The following is a 27911-nucleotide window of genomic DNA, read 5'->3' on the forward strand; positions in this document are numbered from 1 at the left end:
AGCAGTTGTTGAATGATGAAGGGGTATGGCAGTACTGGATTGAGTCCTGTCTGACCTATCACTCACCATTGGACACAGATGCTCCTGGCTCCCATCCCTTCCTGGTGAGGAGGATCATGGGAGCCCAGGAGTCCGAGGAAGCAATGAGCCGTGATCGTGCCCCTGAGCTCCAGCCTGAGTGACAGAGCAGACTCTGTCTCAAATAAATAAAGCAATTAAGACAATCATTTATTGATGTCCAGCTATGTGCTGTGTCCACTTCCTCCAGGTAGCCTTCCCAGACTGCCCATAGCAGGGCATGGTCCCTCTGGGCTGCCAGTCTGGCCTGTCCTGTCTCCTGTGGCATTTTGCGAACTGCCCCACCGGAAGTCCTTATCTTACCTCCATTCCTGCTCCTGGCTGGGAGGGCTGCTCGGGTAAGTTGCCTGAGGAAGCCATTGATTGAAGTCTTGCAAATTCCAGCTTTGACCCTTGCAGCTAGCTCTTCACCCTTGAGAAAATAGAGGCCAAAATAGTCTTCCGTTCTGCGCCCTAACCTCTTCCCTTTGTCTTCCCACTACTCCACCTTAAATGACTCCTTTATCCACATCTTTATTCCAGTTCTTTCCACTGCCTACTACCACCCAAACTCACATATCCTCTCCAGTTGCCCAGTGTTAAAAAACCCCCATCCACTCCACCCTCCAGATGCCCGATGAGTGAATATGATGCTGGCAGGTGAGCATGATGGGGAGAGGTGGGCTGGGGTCTTGGCCTCTGCCCTGCCTGGCTGCGGGACTGAGGGGGGGACCCACAGTCACTTGGAGCCCAGGCTTCGTATGCATTCAACGGGGATGGTTACACTCATTGTTGTGGGGGCCCTAGTGTGGTGTAGCCCGGTTGGAGTGCACAGAGCTGTAGAGGAGGACATGGGGAGGCCATCTGTCTGTGGGTCAGAGAGTCTCTGGACAGGAGTCCTTCTTAGAAAGAGAGGCAGGCCCAGGAGGTGGCCCAGGACAAAGTTGGCTCTCAGAGGAGAGGGGTCACCTGGGCACAACAGGGAGCCTTGGGTTGTCAGTGGGAGTGGGGACTTGATTCCAGCCAAGGGAACCATGGAAGAACATTTTTGTTTGTTTGTTTTTTGAGATGAAGTCTCGCTGTGTCACCAGGCTGGAGTGCAGTGGCGTGATCTCGGCTCACTGCAACCTCTGCCTCTCAGGTTCAAGCAATTCTCTTGCCTCAGCCTCCCGCGTAGATGGTACTAGAGGCGTGCGCCACCATGCCTGGCTAATTTTTTGTATTTTTGGCAGGGTTTCACCATATTAGCTAGGATGGTCTTGATCTCCTGACCTCGTGATTTGCCTGCCTCAGCCTCCCAAAGAGCTGGGATTACAGGCGTGAGCCACCGCACCTGGCCAAGAAGAACATTTTTTAACAGTGGAATAAATTCATGTTTATGAGCTGTTCTTTCCTGTTACATAAGAGTCTATATGACATACACTTTGGGAATGTCCAGACATACTTAGGGAAACTTGGCAGAGGACTGGCCAGGTGGCCTCGGCAGGTGGGGATCACAGCCTGGGAAACATGACGGTTCATACAGAGATCGAAGCTCTGAATGACACAATGTTACCGATGCCACTAACCAATGCCTCCTTCCTTCCTGAGAGTGGGTCCTGCAAGGTCCACCTAAGCACCTACCCCACAGTAGACCCTCACGGTTGGAGATTAAAGAGGATATCTGCACGTGCATACCGCGCACGTGTGCTGATCTTCTTTCTGGGGACCATCTTGGCTGCTATTCCTTCAGTGCAGGTAGCAGAGAGCTGACCTGGTAGAAAGGACCACGGAGAACCTTGTTCTCAGTGCCTGACTGCTTACAGCAGGAGGCTGCAGACGTCAGGGAAGAGGAATTCAGGCTGCCTGAAAGCAACGTGAGGATGGAAGGAGGGGAAAAGGCCGCATTCTATCCTAGCACAGAGCTACTGGACACGAACACACTCATGTGTGAACGCACGTGTGTGTGTGTGTGTGTGCATGCTTGCTTGCTTGTGCACCTACGTGTGAGGCAGGAACCCAGGAGACTGACATTTCAATGGCAAAGCTCCCAAGTCAACTCCCAAGAAATTTCTAAATCAAAAGACATTTTGTGTTGTCTCCTGCTGTATCCCTCACGCTCTCAGAAATGATTTGCAGGCTGGATTTCAGGTACTGAGGCCAGGTCACCAGTGCTCACAGCCAGGGGTCCTGTTTGCAGCGTCCCTGCCAGGCAACCCCCACTTTGCCCAGAGGCCTCCTAAGCCCCTCCTGCTTTGCTGCTCTGCTGTTGTCAATGCCCTGCCTCCCTCCTGAGGTCTAAGGTGGCTGTTTGTCAGGTCCCGGCCCGTGGGAAGGGCAGAAGCAGGAGGAGGTGTGCGCATCCCCTTTTAGGCCACAGCCTGGAAGTTACATCTATCCCAAGTGCTCCCGCCTGTGATGACAGAGCTTAGTCACATCATGCCTCCTAGCTGTAGAGCAGGCTGGGAAAGGAGGGCTTCAGTTAAGTGGCCGTGGGCCCAGCCAAAAAAATGCAGGGGTTCTGTTACTAAGGGAAGGAGAGAATGGGTTTTGGAAGACCGCAGTTTCGTCCACAAAGTGAGAGAGAGTGAATGTGGAGAGTGGACGGCAAGGGGTGAGTGTGGAGGCAGGACACCAGGCAAGAGGCCACTGCAGTATTCTAGGTGAGTTATAGTGGCCCAGACTAGGAGGTAGCAGCCAGATGAGACAAGTGGGAAGATTCTAGAAATATGGAGATGGTAGGATCCACAGGATTTGGTATTAGTTGAATATTGAGGATGAACGAGAAGGTGGAATCGGGGACAACATCTGTACGTCTGGCATGAACATCCGGCACACGTATTTAGCGCACATCCATCAAGTCCATCCCACCTACAGACACCATGCCTCGGTCCTCCTGCAGACATGTGGCACCATCTCTGTCCTCAAGGGCGTTGGAGGGAAACGCGTAACCCCAGGAAACAAGAGGAAATCAGCTAGGCCTGACTGTGGGTGGACAGGATTTCAGGGGAAGCAGAGATTGTCTCAAACATAGGGACCATTTGGTAGGGCTGAGCACTCCTAGGGGAGAAGACGGGATTCTAGGCAGGTAAGCAGGAAGACTCAAGACTTGGAGGTGGCCTAAGTTATCAGAAAAACCTTTCTGGTGCCAGCAGTGATGGCCATGGTGCAGCAGAAGGAGATCTGGCTTTGGAACCAAATGGTTCTGAATTCAAATTCTGACTCTGTTTTCATGTATTGCTGGTAAATTGTAAATGGATCAGTCTGTATGGTAGACTATTTGGCATTATCCATCAATTCTACAAACACACATACCCTGTAGGAATTTATTCTACAGATATACTCACTCACGGGTGAAGCAACAAGTACATAAGGCTATTCATTGCCACTTTTTTTTTTTTTTTTTTTGAGATGGAGTTTTGCTCTGTCACCAGGCTGGAGTGCAGTGGCATGATCTTGGCTCACTGCACCCTCTGCCTCCCGGGTTCAAACAATTCTCCTGCCTCAGCCTCCCCAGTACCTGGGACTACAGGTGTGTGCCACCATGCCCAGCTAATTTTTGTATTTTTAGTAGAGATGGGGTTTCATTATGTTGGCCAGGGTGGTCTCGATCTCCTGACCTCATGATCCACCTGCCTCAGCCTCTCAAAATGCCGGGATTACAGGTGTGAGCCACCATGCCCAGCCCATTGCAGCATTTTTTTTTTTTGTAAATGCAAAAGATTGGAAGCAACCCAAATGTCCACCAGTAGGGGACTGGGTACATAAATTAGGACACACAGTTGATCCTTGGGTAACATGGATGTGAACTGTGAAGTCCACCTATATGTGGATTCTTTTCAATGAACATATTGGAACTTTTACTGATTTGCCATAATTTGAAAAAACTCACAGATGAATCATGTGTATCCTAGAAATATTGAAAAAATTAAGAAAAAGTTAGGTATGTCATGAATCCTTAAAATATATGTAGATACGAGTGTATTTTATCATTTACTATGATAAAATGTACACAAATCCATTATGAGAAGTTAAAATTTATCAAAACATATGCATACACTTAAGATCGTACATGGCACCATTCACAGTTGAGAGAAATGTAAACAACGCAAGGATGCAGTATTAAATCATAACTGTATAAAATTAACTCTGGTACGTACGCTACTACGGTACTAATTCCATAGCGACCTCCTATTGCTATTTTGGGGAGCTCAAGTGTTGCACGTATCTGCTTAGAGCATTGTGTGATGCTAATCACCTCTGCATGAGCAGTCGTCTCTCCAGTAAATTGCGTGTGGCAGACAAAGTGATCTCTCCCCGCTCTGGTGTATTTTTAATTGTGTTTAGCGCAATACCATAAGCCTTGAGTAACATAATGGGACCCATACGAAGTGCCACTAGTGATGCTGGAGGTGCTCCCAAGAAGCAGAGAAAAGTCATGACATGATAAGGAAAAGCTGAATTGCTTGATATGTACTGTAGATTGAGGCCTGCCACTGCAGGTGCTGCCGTTATTCAGATAGATGATTCGTCTTGTGAACAGACAGTGTAACCTTATGGGATTGATAAATACAGTATAGTACTGTCAATGCCTTTTCTCTTCCTTAGGATTTCCTTCGTTCCTTCCTTCCTTCCTTCCTTCCTTCCTTCCTTCCTTCCTTTCCTTCCTTCCTTCCTTTCCTTCCTTCCTTCCTTTCCTTCCTTTCCTTCCTTCCTTCCTTCCTTCCTTCTTTTCCTTCCTTCCCTTCCTTCCCTTCCCTTCCTTCCTTCCTTCCTTCCTTCCTTCCTTCCTTCCTTCCCTTCCTTCCTTCCTTCCTTCCCTTCCTTCCCTCCCTCCCTCCCTCCCTCCCTCCCTCCCTTCCTTCCTTCCTTCCTTCCTTCCTTCCTTCCTTCCTTCCTTCCCTTCCTTCCCTCTCTCTCTCTCTTTCTCTCTCTCTTTCTTTTTGACAGGGTCTCACTCTGTTGCCCAGACTGGAGTGCTGTGGCACAATCTTGGCTCACTGCAGCATCTGCTTCCCAGGCTCAAGTGATCCTCCTGCCTCAGCCTCCCAAGTAGCTGGGACTACAGGTGTGCACCACCACATCTGGCTAATTTTTGTATTTTTAGTAGAGATGGGGGTTTCACCATGTTGGCCAGGATGGTCTTGATTTCCTGGCTTCAAGTGATCCCTCCACCTTGGCCTCCCAAAGCACTGGGATTATGGTGTGAGCCCCTGCATCAGGCCTCCTTAGGATTTTCTTAGTAGCATTTTATTTTCTCTAGCATACTTTATTGTGAGAAGACAGTATGTAACACATACATAAAATATGTGTTAATTGGTTATGTTATTGTTAAGGTTTCTAGTAGACTATTAGTAAAGTTTTGGGGTAGTCAAAAGTTATACATGGATTTTCGACTGTGCAGGAGGTTGGCACCCCAACCCCCAGGTTGTTTAAGAGTCATCTGTGATCAGGCATAGTGACTTACTCCTGTAATCCCAGCACTTTGGGAGGCCAAGCCATGAGGATCACCTGAGGTCAGGAGTTCGAGACCAGCCTGGCCAATATGGTGAAACCCTGTCTCTACTAAAAATACAAAAATTAGCCAGGCATGGTGGCACATGCCTGGAATCCCAGCCACTGAGAGGCTGAGGCAGGAGAATCACTTGAACCTGGGAGGTGGAGGTTGCAGTGAGCCGAGATTAGGTCACTGCACTCCAGCCTGGGTGACAGAGCACTGTCACAGAAAACAAAAAAAGTGAAACTATTCTTAGCTCACAGGCTGTACAAAAATAGGCAATGTGACCCTCAATCCATAGTTTGTGGACAAGCCTTCTATCCCCTCAAATCCCCGGATAGGCAGAAAAGGCACCTCTGGCACCAATGCCTTCATCTGTCTGGATCTTTGCCTCCCAAAGGCCAGTGGCCATGATAAGAACACCTGTCCCCACTGCCTTGGTGCTTGTTTCCAGAATAAAGGAGGAAGGAGTGGGCCCCTGGGCTCTGTTCCCTGAGAAGCCCAAGACATTTGAAGATCCGCCTCCCGCTAAATTAAAAACAGGCCTTCTCAAGAGCCTGAGCCTCCTAACTTGGGCCAGGAGCTAAGGTCATCTCGGGGCAGGAAGAAGGGGCAAATGTTGGCCCCAAGGCTGCTGCTTTCCCTCTCTGTCCTCCATGGGTTCCAAGCCTGACTCTAGGCCAGCTCCCAACACAGGCAGCTCAGGTGGCGTCAGGGATGCTGGGCTGAGAGAGGGGCAAGGGAGGCTGACGTGTACCTGGGCCTTCCTTCCTGTGGGAGGAATGCGTTTGGGAGATTTTCTTGAAAACCTGAGGGTGGAGGGCTCTGATGAGGAGGACTGACCACTTCATTCAAAGCTAGCTCCTCTGATCTCCTCTTCCCTACCCTCTTTTCTTCCTCCACTCTCTGAACCTGTCTCTGTTTCCTTCCTCTCTAGGCCCCCCGGCACGCCCACTCTGCTGCTTCTGAGCCTTTGCTCAGATACTGTTCTCCGCCAGGCATTCCTGTCTCCCTTTCCCACCTGAAAGTACCATCTTTCTGATCCCATCTCTTCCTTGCTCCAGTGGGCCGGCCTGAGGCTGGGAGCTGTCTTCCGGATGATGAGCACACAGAACTGGCCTGATGAGAACCATGTCCCAATGCCATGGCTCCCTGTCACCCAGAGGGCACCTCCAGACCCATCAGCCTGGCATTTGAGGCCTCTCATGGCTGTCTCTGGCTGCCTTCCCATCCAAGTGCCCCTTGCTGCTCTCAGAGTGCTGGGAGGGGAGGGAATAGTGAAATCTAGGGCTGGCCAATAGAAATATAATGCGAGCCACATATTTCTTGAGACTGAGTCTCGCTCTGTCACCAGGCTGGAGTGCAGTGGCGGGATCTCGCCTCACTGCAACCTCCACCTCCTGGATTCAAGCGATTCTCTTACCTCAGCTTCCCGGGTAGCTGGGATTACAGCTACCTGCCACCACACCCGGCTAATTTTTGTATTTTTAGTAGAGGCAGAGTTTTACTGTATTGGCCAGGGTGATCTCAATCTCCTGACCTTGTGATCCACCTACCTCAACCTCCCAAAATGAAGGGATTACAGGCTTGAGCCACTGTGCCCAGCCAATAGAATTTTAATAACATATGTCATGGAACCCACTATATCTCAAATGTTATTTCAACCTGTAATTGATATAAAATCATTAATAAGCTATTTCATATTTTTTTCCATCAAGTCTTCGAGATCTGGTGTGCGTGGTTTTGCTCACGGGAGCCATCCTCGGGTTCCCAGAAGCCACACGTGGCCAGTGGCCCCTGTAGGGCCCCACTCAGGGCCTAACTCTAGCCCCTAAGCATTAACCCCCCAAAGGGTAGGCGTCATAGGAGGTCCCGCGGGGGATTAAACTTGTGAGGGTTTTCTTTTCTTTTTGCGCTCCCAGGGTAGAGGTGAGGGAGATTACACCTGTTAGAAGCTTGGTGTGTGCTCCAAGTCCTGGGCATGTAGGGGTCAGCCAAGCCTCGTCTAGGAACTGGGGAACGCGCAGCCCTTTGTGTACGAGGGTTATATGGAAGGAGAGGTTTGGACACGGGTCCTCGGAAGAGAACCAGGCAGCTGCACCAGGCGTGTGTGTGCGGGCACGTGTGTGTGCATGTGTGGTGTGCGTGTGTGCACGTGTGCACACTGCGGGCAGCTCATTACCTTGGAGGACAGGGGAGTGGGCTCCCGTCAGCACAGTTTGGAATGGGAAAGCCATGCTCTGGAACCCTGCAGAGTCCTGCGGGGCAGCCCCTTCCTGTTGTGGGCAGCAGGAAGGTTTCTAGGCAGGGACCTGGGTGTCCTTTCTTTTCCTTCCAGCACCTCCTTCCATCCCCCCCTTTCTCACGTCCCCTTTCTCTCCTTGCCCCAGAACTAACAAGGTGAACACCGTAGGCAAAAAGGCCTGTATCTACCTGCTTCTCCTTGGAATGCCTGGGCTCTGAGTGGCTCTGAACAGAGTCCTGGGGAAGAGGCTGCAGAGGCCGGATTCTGTCCACCAGGAGGCCTGACTTCCAGGTGAGCAGCCTTTCTTACACCTGCACATTGTGACTGGGCAGGCAACCAGCTTCACCTGTCTGTGGCTTCCGACACGAGCCCCCTCCACTCAGCCACTTAGAAAATGTGTGTGGGTGTGGGAGGGGACCCTAGACTGAGGGTGGTGTGGGGGGCTGTCTGTGGCTAGGTTGATGGCTGGGGTCTCTAGGACAGGCCTGGTATAAAGGGTCATTCATTCTGACAGCTGTGTGGTGGGTACTGGGCCTGGCTGTAGCTGGCCAGAGCCTTCAGCAGCATGTAATCAGGGCCGAGGCGCTCCTCCCTCCTGAGCTCTAGCTGCATTCCTGGCAGAAGTTTCTGTTTCAGACTGGAACATCGTGTTGGTTACAGAAAGGCAGCCTGGCCCGGCCAGCTAACCATACAGCTAGAAAGTCATCTGGGTGACCAGCTGGTCCAGCTTCTCATGGTGCCGATGGGCAAACAGAGGCTGCTGGTGAGGGGAGAAACCAGACTGATTGAGGGTGAAGGAGTGCACCACACTATCTGAGCCAGCCCATTCACAGCTCTCTGGGGTGGGGCTCGTTATCCCTAGTTTACAGATGGGAAGAGCCAGGTTCAGAGGTGTTATGAGCTTGGTGGAAGCTCGTGGCTGGTAAGTGGCGGAGCCACGTTCCAACCCCATAAGAGTGATGCACACGCGCCTCCTGATGGGAGCTCATCCTTCCTTCAGTGTCTCTCCCCTTCCTCCAGAATCTTGTATCTCAGAGTTTGGGAACAGGGAAGGAGAATTTCAGGGAGTGAGCCAGGCAATGTAGCAGGAGGCTCAGGCCAATGACTTAGGTGAGTGAGAAATAGAACTTTATGGTCGGGTGCGGTGGCTCACGCCTGAAATCCCAGCACTTTGGGAGGCCGAGGCGGGCAGATCACCTGAGGTCAGGCGCTCGAGACCAGCCTGGCCAACATGGCAAAACCCTGTCTCTACTAAAAATATAAAAATTAGCTGGGTGTGGTGGCAGGTGCCCGTAATTCCAGCTACTCAGGAGGCTGAGGCTGGAGACTCACTTGAACCTGGGAGGAGGAGGGTGTAGTGAGCTGAGATTGTGCCATTGCACTCCAGTCTGGGCAACAGAGGGAGACTCTGTCTTGACAAGAAAAGAAATAGCACTGTATTTTTCTATCATTTTACTTAATGTCAGTTTCAAGCCCTCTTGGAGGAGGGGAAGCAGAAGAGGGAAATGGTGCAAACTCGATCTCAGGTGGTTGGGATTCTTCCCCTTTGCCTCAGGAGGTGGTCTCAGTTAGACCGGATGGAGTGCCATTTCTAGGGGCCCAAGAGTCGTCCTGCTGCTTGGGCATTGCTGACACCCAGACACTTCTGTGAGGTGTTCACAGCCCCGGCTACACATGCGCCCACCCAATCCCTTACCCACCAATTCCGCCTCTAGGTCTCCTGCTGTCCTAGGGGGTTCACTGTGGGTACAGAGTTTGGGAACAGGGAAGGAGAATTTCAGGGAGTGAGCCAGGCAATGTAGAAGGAGCCTCAGGCCAATGACTTAGGTGAGTGAGAAATAGAACTTTATGGTCTATCGTCCTCCCTGCAGGCTGAGGGATGAGGGGTGAGGGAAGTGGGGAGGTTTTCCTCTGGACTCCTGGGGACAGACCACCCGTGTGGCAGAGGTTGCAGTGAACTGAGATGACACCACTGCACTCCAGCCTGGGTGACAGAGTGAGACGTTGCCTCAAAAAAAAAAAAAGAAAAGGAGAGAGGGGAAAGGGTTAATGAACCAGTCCTGGCCTGATCCTTTTAGGCAGCCCCTCTGGTCCCTGGCTGCTCTGCTGATGGGTGAGGGTGGGGCAGTGTTCTGAGGGTCTCTAACTGCAGGTGGTTTCCATTCTCTTTCTTGTGGACAGTTCACATATGGCTCTGACATCATTAGTCAACCTCAATCTCCCAAGGCCATGGGGGTCTGTGGCCCACCAGGCTCTGGAAGCCTTCACTTTTTGTATAGAGCACCTTGGCATAAGTGACTCCATCTTACATTTCAAAAGGCATCAAACCAACAGGGTCCAGATATTCACCTAATCAACAGAGATAACACCCAACTAGATAAGGTTTTCCCTTATTATCCTTTACTATAAATCTTCACCGGAGGACTTGAGGGCCATAAAATGAGCAAAACTTCCTCACCTAGACATGGCCTCCTTGACAGACCTGTCTTGCTGTCACTCGTGATCAGCACCCAGGATCTGCCGCTGGATTGAAGAGTCTTCCCTGCAATACGTTACCGGCCATCTGGATCAGGCCAGGACTGGTTCATTAACCCTTTTCCCTCTCTCCTTTCCTTTTTTTTTTTTTTTTTTGGGCAACGTCTCACTCTGTCACCCAGGCTGGAGTGCCGTGGTGCCATCTCAGTTCACTGCAACCTCTGCCTCCTGGGTTCAAGTGATTCTCCTGCTTCAGCCTCCCAGGTAGCTGGGATTACAGGTGCACGCCACCACACCCGGCTAATTTTTGCTTTTTTAGTAGAGAGGGTGTTTCACTGTTTTGGCCACGCTGGTCTCCAACTCCTGACCTCAGGTCATCTGCTCACCTCAGCCTCCCAAAGTGCTGGGATTACAGGTATGAGCCACTGTGCTTGCCTTGCCTTTTTTCTTTTGATGCTAAATGTTACTGTTTAGTGTGAAATTTTAATCGATAACATTTACATATGAAGTATACTACAGTGTATGGTTTGCAATATTAACCGACTTGTTGAATGGCTTCAGCCTGGGTGCACACAGCTCTAATTACCAACTGAACAAAGAGTGCTAAGGAGAACTGCCTTTTGGGGAATTCCATGTAGCTAGTGACTTTTATGAATGAAATAAAATCAATAAAAGTCTAACCCTTTGTAAAGACAAAAACTTGTGTGGACCTAGTTGCGGCTGACCTTATGCCACTCATGATGCTTTCACTGGTCAATGCAAGGAGAAGGGGCAGGCCGATTTGCCCAGGACTGGAGTGGGGTGGTTCCTGGAAGATGGACTTTCAGTCCTAAAACAGACATAGGCCAAGGCAGGGCGCTTACATCTATAATCCCAGCACTCTGGGAGGCCAAGGCAGAGGACTGCTTGAGCCCAGGAGTTCAAGACCAGCCTGGGCAACATAGAAAATCCCATCTCTGTGGAAAAAAAAAAAAAATACAAAAATTGGTCAGGATTGGTGGCATGCCCCTGTGGTCCCAGCTACTTGGGAGGCTGAAGTGGGAGGATCACGTAAGCCAGGGAGGTCAAGGCTGCAGTGGGCTGAGATCACGCCATTGCACTCCAGCCTCAGGGACGGAGCGAGACCCTGTCTCAAAATAAAACAAATAAAACAAAAAACTAAAACTGGGGTGTCCTGGGTGAACTGGGGTAAGCTGGTCCTCTTGTCTTTCTCCCTCCTTCTCCCTCCCCCAGCCTGGGATGGCTGGCCTGTAGGGGAGGACAGGATCAAGGGCCCGTCATCTTTGTATCCTGTGCTTGGGACAGGGTGCTAGGCAGACCAGGCCTTGGGAGTTGGTTTTGGGGGATGAGACGGTGAGACCAGCTTCAGCCGTCCCTACTGTTCCCACCTCCAGGGTTTCTCCCAACATTTGGGGCAGAGTTTGAATTGTAATGCCCATCGGTGGCTGCTTTAACTTAAAAACAATATTTTAAATGACAAACTTTTCTTGTCCAAATGTAGGCGCTAAGTTAAACTCGGGGGGTGGGGTGGGGATGGGATGGGTACAGTGTTTCCTGGGACTTGCGGATGAGCTGCCCCCAGGGGGCACTCACAGCCCATCTGGGCAGCACCATGCGGCCAGCGATGCCTCCCGGGATGCACTCTGCAGGCCCCGCCAGGAGCAGTTCCCGGGATGGGCAGGAGAGACTCTCGGGGCGGGGTGGGGTAGGGAGTTTGTGTGCTGACCTTTCAACTCCAGAGTGTGATTCCTCCTCCCATTAGGAGAGGGTCCCCCAGGAGATCTAGCCCTGCCCCGGGTGGAGCAAGGATGGGCAGCAGGGAATGTCTATGCAAAGTGGATTGAGGGAGACACGAAGGATATTTCTAGGGAGAGGGCCCATGGTTTTAATTAAGTATCACAGAAAGGGTTGGCACCTGCTTCACGGTTAGGAACCCTGTTCTGGGTACCAGAATCCCCAGACAGGGGCAGTAGCTCTGGCACCATGGCTGGCTGGTCACTTTGGCAGTGGTGGGCAGCTCCAGCTTCTCTGAGCACCCAGAGAAAAAGCCAGCAGAGACCGCCATTCTCATCTCCAAAAGGGGACAGAAAATGCCCCCGATTCCCCCGGCCCCCGGCCAGCCCTGCTGTGCCTGAGCAGGGCTCATACCCCATCTGAGGGAGGAGAAAGCCCAGTCCTGCTGCTTACTTGCCCGTGTTGCTGCGTGCTGGGCCTTCATTTCCTTGCTTGCAAAGTGGGGATATGAGCACCTGGTGTGTAGGGAGGTTCTCAGAAGCAAATGAGACGATCCTCACGGGAGGGTCTGAATTCCCACAGAGCTGGGCACTGGTGCCCTTGCTCCCTGTTCTTGGCTGATGCCCCTCCTCCAGGGACAAGGCCCTCCGTCCTGCAGGGCAGAGACACGGGCAGTGTGCATTTGCCAATAAGGACTTCCTGGCTGCAGCGGGACAGCGTGTCTCCCCCAGGAAGGTAATAGGTAGGTCATGTAATTAAGCTAGAATGTGAGCTCCGCAGGGGAGGAGTTGTGTCTGCTTTGTTCATTCCAGTATCATCAGGGCCTAGCATAGAACCTGGGGCGTGGTAGGTGCTTGAGAAACGTCTGCTGAGGCTGGGTGTGGTGACTCGTGCCTGGAATCCCAGCACTTTGGGAGGCCATGGCAAGTGGATCACTTGAGGCCAGGACATCCCTGGCCGACATGTGGAAACCCCGTCTCTACAAATTGCAAAAATTAGCTGGGCGTCGTGGCAGGTGCCTGCAATCCCAGCTTCTCGGGAGGCTGAAGCACTAGAATTGCTTGAACCTGGGAGGCGGAGGTTGCAGTGAGCCGAGACTGTGCCACTGCACTCCAGCCCGGGAGACAAAGTGAGACTGTCTCAAATGAAACAAAACAAACAAACACAAAAACCAAAACGAAGCCTCTGTTGAATAACTAATGGGGCCCTGGGGAAGGGGCAGCCAAACATATCTAGTAAAGTGTAGGCCATGGGTGGGGAGGGGCTGTGTGACATCCTCCCGATAACCCAGTTTTGGTTCTGCCATAAACTCCCTGGGTGACCTCGGGTAAGTTCCTTCTCCTTTCTGGGCCTGTTTCCCCAACTATAAAATGAGGGGATTGGCCCAGGAGGTCTTCGGCTCGGCCCAGCTCTGGCGGCCTGTGCCTCCTTGGGAAGCATGCCTCACACTATCTAGACAGGAGGGTTGATGGGGGAGGACGGAGGGACGAGAGAAGCCCAGGAGGTCTGAAAGGGACCAAGAGGAGCTGCGGTGGCATGGGAACGTGGCAAGTGGGCACTCATTCTGTAGTGAGACCCAGACCCGTCCTCTGGCAGCTGGCGACTGGGGCGGCTTTCTGCTGCCATCCACAGGAACAAGCATCTATCCTGCCATCCGCAGCCCTTCTCCCTTCACCTGCAGAAGGAGGCACTAGCTGAGCCCCTGCTGCACTCCTTGAACCTGGGTTGTAGCCTCCACAGCCCCCCGAACCCTGGGGCGATAGCGAGGTGACGTGGTGGGGCTTTCATGTAGCTCCATGATATTATAAGCCATTAAATACTAAACTTAACCACCGCTGCCCTTTCTTTGGACTCTTGCCCTAAATTTCTTCTGAGAGTAAGCTGACAATTACTTTTGTTCTGTAGCCTGATATAAAGACATTGGCCAGACACAGTGGCTCATGCCTGTAATCCCAGCACTTTGGGAGGCCTAGGCGGGAGGATCACTTGAGCTCAGGAGTTTGAGACTAGCCTGGGCAATATAGTGAGACTGCGTCTCTACTAAAAATTAAAAAAAAAATTTAGCGGGGTGTGGTGATGCTACCTGTGGCCCCAGCTCCCGGGAGGCTGAGGTGGGAGGATGACTTGAGCCAGGGAGGTCAGGGCTGTAGTAAGTGGCGACTGCACCACTGCACTCCAGCCTGGGTGACAGAGTGAGACCCTGTCTCAAAAAAAAAAAAAATCCAGCATGGTGGCCCACACCTGTAACACTTTGGGAGGCTGAGGCAGGCACTGGCTTGAGCCCAGGAGTTTAAGACCAGCCTGGGCAATGTGGCAAAAACTCATCTCCACAAAAAATACAAAAAAACTAGCTGGGTGGGCTGGCGTGGGCCTGTAGTCCCAGCTACTAAGAAGGTTGAGGTGGGAGAATCACCTGAGCGCAGGGAGGTCAAGGCTGCCGTGAGCCGTGTTTGTGCCGCTGCACTCCAGCCTGGGCAATAGAATGAGACCCTGTCTCAAAATAAATAAATGAGACTCTTTTTTTTTTTTTTTTTTTTTGAGACCGAGTTTCGCTCTTGTTACCCAGGCTGGAGTGCAATGGCACGATCTCGGCTCACCGCAACCTCCGCCTCCTGGGTTCAGGCAATTCTCCTGCCTCAGCCTCCTGAGTAGCTGGGATTACAGGCACGCACCACCATGCCCAGCTAATTTTTTTGTATTTTTAGTAGAGACGGGGTTTCACCATGTTGACCAGGATGGTCTCGATCTCTTGACCTCGTGATCCACCCGCCTCGGCCTCCCAAAGTGCTGGGATTACAGGCTTGAGCCACCGCGCCCGGCCTTAAATGAGACTCTTATATGTCCTTCTGAGAAAGTTCTAGCATGTTGCCCACCTTCCACCACCCACAGAAAAACCTAGCACTGTCCCTAGCAACCACTGAAACCATACTAACGAAAACCAAATTGGATTAAAAATGACTTACAACAGAAGTAGAATGTGCTTCTGTGTGCAGAATTATATGATAATTTTCTTTTGAGACAGAACTTGGCTCTTATTGCCCAGGCTGGAGTGCAATGGTGTGATCTCAGGTTACTGCAACCTCTGCCACCTGGGTTCAAGTGATTCTCCTGCCTCAGCCTCCCAAGTAGCTGGGATTACAGGCACCTGCCACCATGCCCAGCTAATTTTTTGTAGTTTTAGTAGAGATGGGTTTTCACCATGTTGGCCCAGCTGGTCTCGAACTCCTGACCTCAGGTGACTCACCTGCCTTGGCCTCCCAAAGTGCTGGGATTACAGCCGTGAGCCACGGCACCCAGCCAAGATTTTTTCTTTTAAGTGAAAACTCTCCCTTCCCCTCCATCTCATTGTCTAATATGAAAATTTTGGTGAGTCATTCCAGACATTTCTATGCATATATGGACTGCAAACACAAACATTTATATCCTTTTTTGTACAAATAATATCAGAATCTACATACTATTCAGCCATATATATATATATATATATATATATATATTCTTCCAAGTCTGCATTTGTGAGACCCCTTTGATTCATTTCCAGTTTTCTATTATTGCAAACATTGCTGATACGCTAATCTTCATGCATTTGTGTGAGTTTATCTGCAAGGTAACTTTCTAGAAGTGGAATCACTGAATCAAAGCATATACATATTTAAAGCGTTTATAGAAATCATCCAACTGCCAAGCTCTATTTTTGTGCATTTACATGTTCACCAGCTGCAATTTGCTTATTTCCCCAAACCATGACCTGGCCATTTAAAAAACCTTTATCCTATAGATGAGGGTTATATCACAATGTTTTAATTTACATTTCTTCAAATGTAAGTGAAGTTGAATACCTCTTGTATTTATGACCCTTTTATACTTTTTCCTACTCTTGAGATGTCTATTCCTCTCCCCTCCCCTCCTCCTCCTCCTCCTCCTTCTCTTCCTCCTCCTCCTCTTCCTCCTTCTCTTCCTCTCTCCTCTCTCTCTCTTTCTTGGACAGGATCACTCCCTGTCACCAGGCTGGACTGCAGTGGTTAGCTCGCAGCTCAATGCAGCCTCAAGCTCCTGAGCTCAGGCTACCCACCCACCTCAGCCCCCTACACCAAGAAGTTGGGACTACAGGCATGCACCACCACGCTCGGCTAATTTTTAAATTTTTTGTAGAGATGAGGTCTCACTGTTTTGTCAAGGCTGGTCTTGAACTCCTGGCCTTAAGCAATCCTCCCGCCTCGGCCTCCCAAATTGCTGGAGCTATAGGTGTGAGCCACCATGCTCAGCTATATAGTTTTTTCATTTTAAAAATCTACATGGAAGCCGGGCGCGGTGGCTCAAGCCTGTAATCCCAGCACTTTGGGAGGCCGAGGCGGGTGGATCACGAGGTCAAGAGATCGAGACCATCCTGGTCAACATGGTGAAACCCCGTCTCTACTAAAAATACAAAAAATTAGCTGGGCATGGTGGCACGTGCCTGTAATCCCAGCTACTCAGGAGGCTGAGGCAGGAGAATTGCCTGAACCCAGGAGGCGGAGGTTGCGGTGAGCCGAGATCGCGCCATTGCACTCCAGCCTGGGTAACAAGAGCGAAACTCCGTCTCAAAAAAAAAAAAAAAAAAAAAAAAAATCTACATGGTAACCATGGTCACTATTCCCTTTATGGAGTCCTGGTTCCTTGCCTAGTTGTATTTTTAATACTACAGCCCTAGCGACTGTGAAGGTCCTTAGTCCACATATTGAGATTCAAGGGAGAAAGGCTTTCTGCCAGCTGCAGCTGAAGAGCAAGAGAAGTAAAGGGCCTGTCCTTGGCCAGGTTTAGAATCCGATCCCTGCAGGGAGAAAAGGTACAGCTGAGAGAGGAAAGGTATGCTGGAGAGAAGTCTTAGATTTTAGTGCCCCAGGCAGCTGCCCTGTCTCCCCTTGACTTCAGTTTCTGTAAATGCAAAATGTGATTGAATCAAGTGAACTAACACCAGAGGGACTTCCTGTTTTAACATTTGATGATGCAGCCATAAAAAGGAACAAAATCATGTCCTTTGCAGCAACATGGATGCAGCTGGAGGCCATTATCCTAAGCGACTTAATGCAGGAACAGAAAACCACATACTGCATGTTTTCACTTAGAAGTGGGAGCTAAACATTGGGTACTTGTGGACATAAAGATGGGAACAAAAGACACCGGGAACTACTAGCGCGGGGCGGGAGGAGGGGAGGCAGGGGTTGAAAAAGGAACTGTTGGGCACCATGCTCAGTACCTGTGTGATGGGATCGCTGGTGATCCAGACCTCAGCAGTGTGTGGTACAGCCAGGTCACAAACCTTCACATGCACCCCGGAATCTAAAATAAAAATTGAAAACATAATTAAAACTCCCAGGCCGGGTGCAGTGGCCCACACTTGTAATTCCAGCACTTTGGGAGGCTGAGGCAGGTGGATCGCCTGAGGTCAGGAGTTTGAAACCAGCCTGATCAACATGGAGAAACCCCATTTCTACTAAAAATACAAAAATTAGCTGGGCGTGGTGGTGCCCATCTGCAGTCCCAGCTACTCGGGAGGCTGGGACAGGAGGATCCTTTGAACTTGGAGGATGAAGTTTGCAGTGAGCCAAGATCACACTACTGCACTGCAGCCTGGGTGACAGAGTGAGACTCTGTCTCAAAAAACAAAAAAACAAAACAAGAAAACCTCCCATTAATTGAACAAATAAATTATACTAGGCCCAACGCCTAGGCCAAAAGCAGTTAAATGGCTTGTCAAAAGACACACAGCTGGTTTGTGATGGGTGGAGAGGCTGGGAACTAAAGACAGCGCTGTGCTTGGAGTTTTCTACCCCATCACCTGGCCTGTGGCACCAGCCCTCAGGTGGCTGTAGAAGTTTGTGTCAGTTTCTTGGACTATTTCTGCCATATGCGACGGGTGACTTAATAACACCCATTTTATTCAGAAGGATACCTAAAAATGATGTTCTCTTTGTATAATTTTTTTGAATAAATAATTTACTCTTGGCCAGGCACAGTGGCTCATGCCTGTGATCCCAGCACTTTGGGAAGCCAAGGCAGGGAGATCACTCGAGCCCAGGAGTTTGAGACCAATATAGTGAGACTCCTGTCTCTATTTTTTAAAAGTAATAATAAATAAAAATAGTAAACTCACATAGTTTACAATAAAAAAATATGAAAATACTCTGTGCCACCCTGTCCCTCACCCAGCCACCCAATTCACCTCCCACAGGCTAGTCATGTTGTTAGATTCTTGTGTAGCTTTGTAAATGTATTTTATGAATGTGCAAGTAAATACATTTTATATATTCCTTAAAAATTTGATGAGTTTATTCCCACATGATGTGACCTCAGACCTATTTCTCTTCCTCTATAAAAGGAGGAAGTAAACAGGGTGAAAAGTCAGCCCTTTCCAGCACCGAGGACTTGTGATGCAACAGCAGAGCTTTCCAACCTTCGCTGTGCATTGGAGTTCAAGGAGCAGTTAAGAATGCTGATGCCTGGGTCATACTCTGGGACAATTAAATTAGGAGCTCTGGGCATGAGGTTTCAATTGCCCTTAAGGCTCCCAGCAATTCTGGCGCTCGCTATGTCCAGGGTGGAGCCTGAGATTCTGCATTTCCAGCAAGCTGCAGGTGAGGCTAATGCTGTATGCGCAGGACCACACTCTGAGAAGCCAGGATGGCTGCATTCGCGTCGCTGGGAGCTCCTCAGACATGCAGACCCTCAGGCCCCACCCCAGACCTCCTTGACCTAAATGTCAGCAGTTCAACAAGAGCCCTATGAATGTCTTGTTGACAAGACTCATTCAGGTGCCCAAATCTGGCAGGACAGTAATGCCCAGGGACATCTTTCCCAGGCAGAGCAGCCCGACCTGACCCCCCAGTCTGGTTCCCCAAGTGCCTCTGTGCTGCTCAGGGGAACATACTCATTTTCAAAAGCAGAACCTTTGATGCAGAGGTTACAAGGTTGTATTCACTTTTTGAGAATTCATTGAGCTGAATACTTATGATCTTGCCCACGAAAAAGGGACAGGACCAGATGATCCCATCCCAAACCCCAAACAGGATGAGTAGCCCAGATTCAGCTGTATTTTGCAGGACAGGGCACAGACACCGGGGTCATATTTGTGAGTCAAAAGGATTGTAGTGCGTTTCCTTTCTTTCTAACATGGAAGGATGAAAGGAAGTTAAGGTGTGAAGCGGTCTGTCTCAGCTATTAGAGTACCTGGGTCTGTTGACAATTGAAAAGGCTCTTGGGTGAGCCTCAGTTTCCTCATCTGTATGAGGTGGCTAATGATGCCTTTTTCTCTAGTTTTTTGCTTTTTTTGAGACGGAGTCTCACTCTGTTGCCCCGGCAGAATGCAATGGTGAGATCTCCGCTCACTGCAACCTGTACTTCCAGGGTTCAAGCGATTCTCCTGCCTCAGCCTCCCGAGTAGGTGGGATCACAGGTGGGCACCACCATGCCTGGGTAATTTTTTTTGTATTTTTAGTAGAGACAGGGTTTCACCATGTGGTCAGGCTAGTCTCAAACTCCTGACCTCAAGTGATCCACCACCTCAGCTTCCCAAAGTGTCTCCCAAAGAGCCAGCCACTGTGTCGGGCCAGGTTTTTCAATTTAAGGTCAAACAACATTCAAGCAAAGGAGCTAGGCTGGCACATAGTAGGCGCTCAAATCTCTCCAATCCAGCCTTGTTGGAGGCTTCCCATGAAACGGGTTATGGTCAGGTCCTGGTGCTGTGGTTGGTGGCGTCAGACAGACCTGGTCTGCCCCTCACTAGCTGCGGGACCTTGGATTAGTCATTCTGTCTCCCTGCACCTCAGTTTGCTTGTCTGTTGAGTCACACGGTAGAACCACCTCTGGCAAGGCCGTCATAAGGATTAAATGAGGTGGAGAGTGTGAGGGTTGGTGGCTGCTGCCAGGCTCAGAGCCGCGGCTCTGTCGGCCTGAGTTCAGGCTGTGGGTAGCCAGCTGTGGGAGTCTTGGCTTCAGAGAACAGAGTCCCCTTTGACTCCGGCGGCCACTGTAGTCTATTCCACAATCGCTGAGCCCTGGAGAGAAAATATCCCTGCAGGCCATCTCTTTTCTTGGCTGCAGCCCCTTCAGCCAGCCAGGTTTGGGTTGGCGGGGCAGAGCGAGAGGCATGGCTGTGACGTGAGCACGAGTCCCCAGGTGTGCCGAAGCTATGCAGATGAGGGTGGCGGTTCCCAGCCTGTCTCAGTGGCTCAGGGCAGCTCCTACTCTTAGCTCCCAGAGCCTGGCAGGGCCCTGCTGCTTTGGGCCAGTGGAGGGAGAGCAACGTGGCCTCACTGGGACCCAGGCTGTCCCCAAGGCGTGGGCATGATTATTATTCCCATGTTATAGTTGGGGAAACTGAAGTCCCCAACTCTGGTGACCACCAGAGTGCACAGGAAGGCAGAGGTCCTTTCTGATTTGGTCCTGCTGTAGGTCTGAAGGTCCAACCCATTCCCTGGGTTGCGTTGTCTCCAGAAGGCATTCATTCATTCACTCATTCATTCATTCATTCGACAGGGACTCACTCTGTTGCCCAGGCTGGAGTGCAGTGGTGTGATCTCAGCTCACTGTAGCCTCTGCCTCCCGAGTTCAAGCGATTCTCCTGCCTCAGCCTCCTGCGTAGCTAGGATTACAGGTGCCCACTACCATGCTTGGCTAATTTTGTATTTTTAATAGAGACGGGGTTTCACCATGTTGGCTAGATTGGTCTCAAACTCCTGACCTCAAATAATCCACCGCCTTGACCTCCCAAAGTGCTGGGATTACAGGCATGAGCCACCGTGCCTGGCCTGATGAGACCATTTAAATGGAGGTCTTCTAAGGTCTTTTGTGGCTCACGCTTGTAATCCCAGCACTTAGGGAGGCCAAGGGTGGAGGATCACCTGAGATCAGGAGTTCGAGACCAGCCTGGCCAACATGATGAAACCTCGTTTCTACTAAAAATACAAAAATTAGTCAGGCATGGTGGTAGGCGCCTATAATCCCAGCTACTTTGGAGGCTGAGGCAGGAAAATTGCTGAACACAGGAGGTGGAGGTTGCAGTGAGCTGAGATTGCGCCGCTGCACTCCAGCCTGGGCAACAGAGCAAAAACTCCACCTCAAAAAAAAAAAAGGCCTCATCAGACCTCAGAAGGGCTAACTCATGCCCACATAGGCTTACTGGGCATCTGATTTGTTCCTGCCCCTGTGCCCATGCCAAACAAGGAGGGAAAAGGGAGTCAGATACAGTCCTGCCAAGGCATGGGTTCAAATCCCTGCTCTGCCACTGGCTAGCTATACTGGCTAGACAAGACCTGGAGGAGTCACTGAGTCCCCTCCCCTGCCCCAGGCCTAATCACTTTAGGTTATCAGCAAGAACTGATAGAGTGCAGTAGCTGCTGTGGGCATCACTTTCCTCATCTCTAAAATAGGTGTAGGGAATGAAATAAAAATATTGTGTGTGATTTTTAACACAGTCCTGGTTAATGCAAGTGAGAGATTGTTAATACTACTGAGCTAAAACTCACGTTTCTGTCATCAAAACAAAAGCACAGGAGAGAAGGGTTGGGGGTGCTGCAGTTGCACAAGTGAGTGTAGGCATGGGGTGGGTTTGTTGGGGGAGGGAGATGTACTTCTAGACAGAAGGCTGGAAGGGGAGAAGGCTGGCCTAGTTTTTTCTGTTCATGTTTCAGAGAGAAAGCGACCCAGAGAGGGTTTTGCCCAAAGACTGTATCTGAAATAGGAGCCATAGTCTAGACTTCTGGGGAATGCTTTACCACTCTGAACCTCAGTCCCCCCAACCCCATTGGTCACACAGGGGCTGCTAGGAGCACTGTGTCTCTGGAGCAGGTGTGTATCTTCTGTACAATGTGGTCCCCATGTCTTATAGGTGACCCAAGGGTCCATGAAGGTGGTCTGGCAGCTCTTGACATGCCAGAGCGTGGTTGGCTGAGGAATGAGATGCCATTTCTCTCCCAGTGGGATTGGTGTGACCTCGGGGCCAGGCTTAGACCAAGCCACACTGATGGGAAAGGGCTCAGATTGTGGAGAGCCCCAGTGGGGTTCCAGGGACTCGTAAGGGAGGAGGCAGACTTTGGAGAGACAGCAGGTTTGTCTCCTCTGACTGCAATAGATAAGGTGGTCCTGGGTCCTCAGGAGGTGAGAATTCCCAGGCTGACCCATGGGCACTCCAATCCCAGAGTAAGACCTGAGGCAGGGAGAGAAGCCAGCCCCGGGCTGGGCCTGGGGGCCTCAGCAGAGGAGGAAGAGGGAGAAGAGGAGGCAGAAAACTCTCGCCAGCGGGCATCAGTGTTCTTGAGCTGGTGTGCTTCCTGGAGGCAGTGTGCACAGGCCCCGTGGACTCACCCCTCAGCCATTCTAGGATGGCCCCTCATTCCACATAGACCATCCCACTGTCCCCTAGAACGGCAACCTTTCAGCATCCAACTAACATCCATTCAACAATGTCTACCAAGCACCCACTTTGTGGGTATCACACCAGGCACTGGCATTCAGGGAGAAACTCTGGGGCTCAGTGGCTAACGGGTCTACATTTTTTAGCCAGCCCCCTGTACCTGGAGCTGGTGCAAATCTCCTTGCCTGCTGCTTTGGTTGGGACACTGAGGTCATCACTGACGAAGAACAGTTCTTAGAATGGGTACACCCCAGGGGTGGGGATGGTCTGCAAATACTGATTCGGGCCCACTCATGCCAGGTGTTACTTTGGGGGTCTGCATCTGTTGTCTCGTGAAGCTTCCCAACAACCTGTGGAGTGTCTCCTCCTCACAGAGGTGGACACTTAGTCTCAGGAGCTCGCGTCACGTCACACAGTTATCAGAGTCTGGGCGAGGATTCAGACCCAGGAGTTTCCTGGACACCAAGACCTCAGAATTTGTACAACTCAGAACTTGCAACTAGTACAAGTGAGCCTAATCCTTGGTTTGAAACCACCTCCTGGTCTAGTGGTTTTGGAAGGTTGCCTAGCTTCTCTGAGGCTCATTTTTCTCATCCGTAAAATGGGGCACATGTTGTTAGTTCAAAAGAGGGCTACGAAGGTTAAGTGGGACAGGGATGTAGAAATCCCTGCCCAATGGCTAAAGAAAGAAGCTTCAGGAGACCTCTTTCAGGGAATTTTATCTCCAGAATTCTCTGGCTAGACAGGACCTGGAGGAGTCACTGAGTCCCCTCCCCTGCCCGTGGGCCTAATCACTTTAGGTTATCAGCAAGAACTGATAGAATGCACACCATTTTACTAGACTTAATGAGCAAGGACAGATGCGGAGGAATGAGAGGGCAGGAAAGCACAGATGAAGGACAGGACATAGCACCCCTCTCGTCCTGCCTCTCCTCTCTTAACGCTTTAGAATGCTGGGGATGAAGAAGAGCCATCCTGTGACCAGTACAGGCTGCCACAAGGGCCAGCTCTTTACTCACACTTCCCCTTATTAAGACAGCTCATGTCTTATTTCACCCATGACACAGCTCTGTCAATTGCTAATATCCCCATTTTACAGAGGAGCAGATAAGGAAACTGACCATTGGACAGATTTACCCAAGGCCCCCAAGCTAGTAAGTGGGTGACAGTTAAGCCTCTTCTGATAACCCCAGTTCCTCCAGGGGAGGCTTCCAGAGCCGGGCAGAGGAGTGGGCAGCTTCCCATTACAGAAAATGAGAAGGCCTTTTCAGCTGCACAGAGCTTGGTGCAAAAGGCTTGAGGCAGATAGAATATAAACTACAGGATTAAGAAACCCTTCAGATGTTTGCCCCGCTCTCGCCCCGCCTTTACAAGAGGTTCCTGCGTCACATCTGTGTCTCTGGCTGCAGTTGCCATGCCGCTCCCCTGTCCAGCCCTTGATGATCAGCGCCGTGACACCCCCTGGATGGACAGGCGGATGCTAGAAGGTCTCCACAACCTCTCCTGAGAGCAGCCACACAGCTCTCCCAGATGCTGGAGCCAGAGTCTTCCAGCCCCACGGATGCTGCTCATTTCTGTCCCAGAGGTAGTTATTTATCCAGAGAGGGATTCTCCTTTGGAGACAGATTTAAAAAATTCTCCAAAGGCACTCTACTGAAACCAATGCATTTGTTCCCCAAGGGCAGCTCCACTGCATTTCTGGTGTGTGCATGGATGCATGTGAGCACATGTACATGTGAACACTCACACAGGCATCCTGGCTGTGCCTGACTGAACCTGGGCTGACAACCTTGGGGCTTCTATCATTCTGCCCAGGTGTCCCTGGCCATCAGTCTGGGTTTTCCATGAAACTCCTGCACCAAACCTAGGGACCCCAAATCCAAGACTGTCCAGATACAGCTAGGGACATGCTGAGGGTCCTGGCTGCCATCACCAGATCTGTGACCCGTTGCAATCTCTCAAGGCCTCAGTCTTGCCTTCTCTTTAATGGGAATGACGGCAATAGGATGGTGGGAAGGTTGCACTGAGCATCGCTTGGAACAGCTGGTACTACAAGCTTCTGGGGCTGACTTCCATTCTGCCCTTCCTCCTCCAGGAGGCATAGCTCTCTCTTTCTCTTTTTTTTTTTTTTTTTTTTTTTTTTGAGATGGAGTCTTGCTCTGTCACCCTGGCTGGAGTGCAGTGTCGTGATCTCAGCTCACTGCAACCTCTGCCTCCCGCGTTCAAGCAGTTCTCCTGCCTCAGTCTCCAGAGTAGCTGGGATTACGGACACTTGCCACCACACCTGGCTAATTTCTTGTAGTTTTAGTAGAGACGGGGTTTCACCATGTTAGCCAGGATGGTCTCGATCTCCTGATCTCATGATCCATCCACCCTGGCCTCCCAAAGTGCTGGGATTACAGGCATGAGCCACTGTGCCTGGCCTACCACATTGTTTCAAGAGGGGACATAACTCTTAGGCCACAGAATGCCAGATTAGATTGGCAACAGAGGCCCAGAAAGGGAAGTGGATTGGAAACTGGACTGCCCCAGTGTAACCAGGTCAATTCAACAGAAATTTTTTGAGCCTCTGCTATATGCAGTCACCATATGGACACTTCTTATGATCAGGGGGACCCTGAATCAGACATTACTTCTGCCCTTAGGCAGCTCATAGTTGGATTAAAATAATGAATTAGATAATATGAATGAGGTACCTATCTTCATGCCCCCTGCTTCACAGTCACTTTGCACAGAGCCTGGTATGCAGTGGGTGCTCAGTACATGTTTACGGAATGTAATGAAACTATGAACTACAATAGGGAGCAGGCCTAGAGCAGTGGGATAGTTTACCAGAGGAGGGGTCATTTATACTGGGCTTTGATGGCTGCTTAGGAGTCCTCTGCTCCTTCCACTTGGCCACTAATCCTCCATCAGGGTTGATGAAGGCCACAGCAGGGCAAGGCCCTAGCTTCTCCCCACTCCTGCCCACCCAGCCCTCATTCAAACCCTGAGGAGTCTCCGGATATGAAGAGGAAGTGGCCGGGCTGAGGAAGGCAGGCTCATTTCCAGTGTGGGGCTGGGCCGCCAGCCCCGGGTCCTGTTTACACAGCAAGGCGGACAGGCTGACAGAACTTGGCGGCAAACGCGATTCTGCCTCTGAGAACACAAGGGGCTGGCAGCGCCCAGCTAGGCCAGGCGTGGGGAGGCTCGTGCCAAGGGAAAGTCGAATCTAAAGAGTGTTTCCTCCCGGCCAGGCGGCCCCAGACTTTTGTCTCCAGTCTGTGAGCAGTTCCTCCAGTGATTCATAATCAGCGGGAACTTATAAATAAACCCCACCTCAGCCTCTCACCACCGCCGGGCTGGGACCTGGGCAGGGGTGTGGCGGGGGAGTAGGAAATGGGAAGGCTGAGGAGAGGCCCTGAGGAGGCCTGGGGGACCCAGGTGACGCTGGCTGCAGGGTAGGGACACCTCTGGCTTTCCGTGGGGGATTCAGGGCGGGTACCAACAGTCACGGGGGCTGGGCCACCAGTCTGGAGCAAAGAACTCTGAGAGGGCTGGATTTCCACTGGCTCCCCAGGAAACTAGGTAGAATTTGGAAACGGCTGGGCTTTAAAACACTTTTGATATAGTTTCAAAATACGAAACAGAGACTTTGCATATATCCTGTAGCCAGAATCATCAGTTGTGGACATTTTGTTCAATTATGCTTCATCATTCTCTCTCCTATTTTTATTTTATTTATTTATTTTCTTGAGATGGAGTTTCGCTCTTGTCACCGGGGCTAGAGTGCAATGGCACAAACTAGGCTCACCGCAACCTCCGCCTCCCGGGTTCAAGTGATTCTCCTGCCTCAGCCTCCCGAGTAGCTGGGATTACAGGTGCGTGCCACCATGCCCGGCTAATCTTTTGTATTTTTAGTAGAGATGGGATTTCACCATGTTGGACAGGCTGGTCTCAAACTCCTGAACTCAGGTGATCCGCCCGCCTTGGCCTCTCAAAGTGCTGGGATTATAGGCACGAGCCACCACGCCTGGCCTTCTCTTTATTTTTTCTTTCTTTTTTTTTTTTTTTTTTAAAGACGGGGTTTCACCATGTTGGTCAGGCTGGTCTTGAACTCCTGACCTCAGGTGATCCGCCTGCCTTGGCCAAAGTGCTTGGATTACAGGCGTGAGCCACCGTGCCCGGCCCCCTCTTTATTTTTTCTGAACCATCTGAAAGGGGGCCTCCAGCATCAGACCTGTGCCCCTTCAGCGTGCACCTCCTGAAATAGCCAGTGTTTGCATTTCTGAGTGACCATTTACTGAACATATTCCAGGGCACTCTATTCAACTAAGTCCTATGCATGTCCTGTCTGTGACATGGTGCTAAGAAGGTCCCTCACCATGGTGAGGGCGAGAGAACTAATGAAAAACATTTGCTGCAATCATAATAAGTATGGCTCATATCATGTGCGAGACAGCTTGTACCGTTGCTCTTTGACCGTCACAACAGTCCCCCTTCCCTAATAAAGTAACTGAGGCTCAGAGACAGGGTGTAATTTGCACAGGGTCCCACAGCAGGTGAGCTGAGACGCTAGGCTTTGCTGCACACACCTGGGGCTTGTCCTCTTCCCTATTGGTGTGTGATCTCTATTGAGAGCTGGCCTTCCTAAAGCCTCAGTCTCCCTAGCATTGTGTGGGCAGAGGGATCTGTGGGGAGGGACACAAGATGCTTCCACAGCAGCTCAGCATTTGAGACCCCTAGAGTCCTGAGAGAACGCTGCCCTGCTTACATCAGGGCTGGAGTGGAAGTTGCTCCAGCAGCCAGACCCACCTTCTTATGAATTGCTCTGGCTGCCGCAGGATCCCAGTCCAAAACTTGAAGCCGAGCCTCTCGCATGGCCCCTCTGGCCAGCTGGGCCCCTAAGATGAGAACTGCACCCAGGCCAGCACCAGCCGCTCAGCCACCAGCAGCGGCCACCCCATCTGCAGCTGGCTCCGGCAGCCAGGTCTGCTGGCCCAGATAGCAACCACTGCAACTGGCATGGCTGTGGGCTCTGCTGTGGGGCACCCCCGGGCCACGCCATGACTGGGGGCTTCAGTGGAGGAAGTGATCCTGAGCCTTCGAGGCCGGACCTCACTTACCAGGAGCCTCAGGGAACTCAGCAGCAGCAGCAGCCTTGCTTCTGTGAGATCAAACAGTTTCTGGAGCGTGCCCAGAACCAGGTGACTTCAAGCTCTGTGATGAGGGTTTCAGTGAGGTGCCGAAACAGTGCCGACTTGCAAATGGATTGGCCTAATCAAGAAGTTCAACCTGGAGAAATGGAAAAGTAGCTCTCATAACCAAGTTAGTTTAATACAAAAATTTAATTGATAGTGAAGGTGTAAAGTGTAGCCATCAGTTAAACCTCTCCTGTCATTTCCTAGCTTCCTTGCTTCAGAATTGAAATGGAAGGGGGTGTTCCTACGCTGTAGAATTTGGAGCTGGAAAAATGTTTGTGTGGCCTCCTTAAACTAGCTGTTATGATTTTATTCTTTGTGAGTTAATTAGAATAAAGTGATTTTCTTCCAAAA

General features: G+C 50.8%; 1 pseudogene; it reads left to right on the plus strand.

Moving 5' to 3' along the window:
• The first annotated feature begins 1566 nt into the window (after positions 1-1566).
• Positions 1567-27911, plus strand: LOC116527701 (annotated as a pseudogene).

Source organism: Sapajus apella, unplaced genomic scaffold, assembly GCF_009761245.1.
Source record: "Sapajus apella isolate SASKATOON/1434 unplaced genomic scaffold, GSC_monkey_1.0 scaffold55, whole genome shotgun sequence".
In the NCBI taxonomy this organism is placed as follows: domain Eukaryota; kingdom Metazoa; phylum Chordata; class Mammalia; order Primates; family Cebidae; genus Sapajus; species Sapajus apella.